At 34.2% G+C, this 2,896-nt stretch overlaps 1 long non-coding RNA gene across 1 annotated transcript; it reads left to right on the top strand.

Moving 5' to 3' along the window:
- Positions 1-1,938: 1,938 nt before the first annotated feature.
- LOC131278739 (uncharacterized) lies at positions 1,939-2,687 on the top strand. Its single transcript, XR_009186154.2, has 2 exons — positions 1,939-2,152; positions 2,389-2,687. It is a non-coding gene; the product is annotated as an uncharacterized lncRNA (long non-coding RNA).
- Positions 2,688-2,896: the final 209 nt, after the last annotated feature.

Below are 2,896 nucleotides of genomic sequence, written 5' to 3'. Positions count from 1 at the left end.
GTATTTTCTAAAAATTTCCCATTTTACCATTACAAATTCAAGATATAGAATAATATCAGGAGACCCTTATAAGCCTCTTTTATGATCCGTCCCGTTAGTTAACCCCAAATATAACTATTAGTTTGACTTCTATATCCATGGGTTCATTTTTCCTGCTGTCAAATGTTATGTACATGCAATCACAGTATGTATATTTTTAGGGATGGCTTCTTTTCTTGCTTAAAATTACATTTATGGGAGTCATCCATATTGCATGAAGCAATAGTTTGTTCATTTTCATTACTATGTAGATTTTCATTTAATGACAATATCATAATTATGTATTCTTGTGTTGGGTATTTGGGTTATTTCCAGTTTTGCTTATTATGAATAATAATGCTGCTTTGAATATACCTCCAAACTTGTGTCCTTATATTCAAGATGTACTCTTATAATCAGCAGATAATCACATTGGTTTTTAATCCAGCCTGACATTCTTTACCTTATAATTGGAATGTTACTGAAAGATTTTTTTTTAAGTTTTGGTTTTAATTCTACCATATTACCAATAAGCTTATTCTTTTCTTTCACTCCACTCCTACCTACTTTTGGATAATCTAGTATTTTGAAATTTTCTTCCCTCTCCTGCCATTATATTGTCTGTTATTTATTCTTTTTTGGCTACTTTGATCAATATTCCTTGATTTAACAGAATTTACCTTAAATTAGCACCTTTACCACTTTCTGGACAATGCAAGGACCTTACAACACTTAAATTTAATCAGCCTCCTCCTTTTGTGCTTTTTGAGTGTGTTTTAATTCTGCATACAAATATGTATTTATGCATAATTCTGCCTAAGCCCCACAATAAATTATTATCGTAGTTTTAGGTAGTCCGCATTTGTTCTGATTTACCCACATATTCATCTTTTCAGTGCCCATCTTTCCTTCCTGTTTCAAGTTCATTTTCCTTTTTTTCCATTGTTATGGGTTGAATTGTGTCTCCCCAAAAGACACGTTCAAGTCTTAACCCCTGTTAACTATTTCTATCACTAATTAAACCTATTTCCAATCTTCTTACAAATAAATAGTATTATATTTGTAAAAAACAAATTACAGAGTGCTTTTCATCGTCCTCCTATGAGTAAGTGAACAAAGTCTGAAGTTCATTTTGACACTGGCTTTTTTTTTTTTTTTCCTTTTCAAGGTACTGGGGACCAGAGATTGAATTTGGGACCTCATATGTGAAAAGTCAGTGCTCAGCCACTGAGCTACATTGGGTGACTCCCTTGAGTTGCTTTTTTCATTTGTTTTACTGGTTGCTTATTTTTTTTTAGGAGGCATCAGGAACCAAACGCAGGATCTCCTGTGTGGGAAGCTGGCGCTCAACTGCTTGAGCCACATCCCCTCCCCTTGACATTGGCTTTTAAATGCCCATTTATTATAACCAATTTTGCAATTTCTAAACTCAGTTTGCACTGCATTTATCATCCTAGGTCAGGTCACAATGGGAAGTCAATAAATTATTTTTTAAATGACTGAATACATTTATTTTGTAGGGAGGATAATTTTCTCCCACCCTTCAAATTTCTACCTTGTTACATGTAGCAATTATTTTTGTAAACCCAGTGGCAAAGAAATCTACCCTTCTCTGCTGCTGTGTTAGTGCTCAGCAAGGGAGAAAGAGTTTCTAATACTGGTGTGACCTTGTCTGCGGTGCCTGATTTTTTTCACAGGGGTTATCTGCTGCTTTCTGGCTGCTCCACCTACAATGCAGAAGATAAGTTCAGTTTAAGGAAAAGAAGTGATAAGCCCATTTTAGCTTGTTCTTGAATTGTCAGAAATTAAGCTAATGATTTTATCCCTATGTTATTTCTGTTTCTGTTTCACAAATGGGCTAGAATTTGGAGGTTAGAGGGGTAACTATAGTTCCTACAGAAACCCCATTTTATTCTGCAGATTTGCTTTCCTCCAAGATGACTAAGACACTCCTTTAGTGCCTATTCCATCAACATAGATTCTTCATTCCCACATCCCTTCAGCTCTTTCCACCATCTGCCTCCCAAATTGGACCACCTGTATTGATCTTTCACATTGCCACAATTGAGAAGATTTACATTCTGTTTGTAGCGAAAATTACTTCTGAGTTTTATCTACAGATGGACTCTAAAAGGTAAATATTAAGTGTTTATATTATTTTGACCCTGAAATTCATTTTTACAGCAAAGCCTTTTATTTTTACGGTTTGTGTTGAGGAATTCATATTTTCCTTTGTTTTTAAATTTACCTTTACCATAGCTTCCCTTTTTCCTCCAAATCTAACATCATTTTCCTTCTCCCTATTCCCACTTTTTCTTCCCCAGAAACCTTTGTCCTAAGCTCTCTTTTTTTCTCTTGGTTGCTTTCTAGACTCGTGGCACAGCTGACATTCTGGGGCTCTCTTCACTACTCTCTTTTTTGGATCCCATATCTTCACTTTCCCAACCTGCTCAAGCTCATAACTTCTCTGCAGGCAATTTAAATTCGTAGGCCTCACCCCACTCTGAGCCTATATCAAATGAATGCTGTCTAAAATAAATATGGTAAATATTAGTGTTTGGAACCTTTGGGGAAATTCTTCTTATTGATGAGTAACAAGTAACACAAGCAACTACGAGTCATTTTTATTAAAAAGAATAAAATTATGTTAAACGCATAAACTTATAAAACCTATCATGTTTGGTTATTATAGTTCTACAACATCTTAAAGCAGTTGCTAATTTTTATTAAGTTAATTTATATAAATACAAATTATTAATTCAGGACTTTGTCTTGTTTTCCACTCTATCTTCAGTACTGAGTACCATACCCATTACATGAAGGCACTCAATAAATACATGTTGATTGAACAAATAATTGAACAAATACAAATATAATT

The sequence above is a fragment of the Dasypus novemcinctus genome, chromosome 1 (genome assembly GCF_030445035.2).
Source record: "Dasypus novemcinctus isolate mDasNov1 chromosome 1, mDasNov1.1.hap2, whole genome shotgun sequence".
NCBI classification, from domain to species: Eukaryota; Metazoa; Chordata; class Mammalia; order Cingulata; family Dasypodidae; genus Dasypus; species Dasypus novemcinctus.
The sequence above is the reverse complement of the archived record's forward strand: the minus strand, read 5'-3'. Positions and strand labels throughout refer to the sequence as shown.